The sequence below is a fragment of the Olea europaea genome, chromosome 2 (assembly GCF_002742605.1).
Source record: "Olea europaea var. sylvestris chromosome 2, O_europaea_v1, whole genome shotgun sequence".
Taxonomy (NCBI): Eukaryota; Viridiplantae; Streptophyta; class Magnoliopsida; order Lamiales; family Oleaceae; genus Olea; species Olea europaea.
Window position 1 is genome coordinate 23,623,941 of NC_036238.1, and position 920 is coordinate 23,624,860.

Consider the following 920-nt stretch of genomic DNA (forward strand, 5'->3'; position numbering starts at 1 on the left):
CCTTAATGATCTCTTATTCTTGTTCAAAAGTTCTGCAGTTTACAATGTTATGTTCAGCGTGTTTTCTGGGTCCTATACTTCTTGTTCATGTTTACTCATGCACCTGACCACTAGATAATGATGGTAGAATGTGGTCCCTAAACATTTACCAAATTTTCATTTTAGCTTATAAACTTCATTATGTTACGTTGATCATTGAACTTAATACTTTGTTACAATTTGGTCAATCACATTATATCGGTTAGTTTGACTGGTTCTTCCTTCAGCTGCAGCTGATATAGCAGGGGTGAAAAAGGTGACATGGCAGGTACATCATAAATGCCAACCAGGCTACCGTGTCAGTTTTTCTGTTAGAACTAACAGATATAGACGGAGTGCCCCACTTGAAACAAACGTTTAAGTTGACTAATCAACTTGAAACAAAGTTTAATTTCAGTGACCAAGTTGAAACAATATGAAGTTTGATGATCAACATAAATTTCTCTATAAGTTTAGTGACCCTAGTTTTTTTAACCTGATAAGCTTTATACTGGAAAGTAGAAAGTCAAGCCTGGTAGTATCCTTTCTTAAAGTGCTCTAGTGTTGGGCACAGGTAAAAACACTATTAGTCTCTCAACCTTTAGTGAGGTTTATGTTGCTTAAGTTTGATCACTGAAGTTCTCTTTTCGTTTCAATTAAATCATTCTCTTACCATCCGTCCATAAAATTAAAGGTTCTGCCAGCCGCCCCTCGTGGGGGTGGCAGAGTTGGTAGAGTAGGTGAGCACGGAGGTCTTTGATCACGAGTTCGATTCCTCCTACCAACACTTTCTCGGTCGAGTCTGTCGCGCAGGACTTACCTAGTGTGGTTTACTTGGTTGGCGTGGTTTGCAGGCTATTGCGTCATCCCGAGAGCTTACTCATTGCGCACCCGAAGGATAG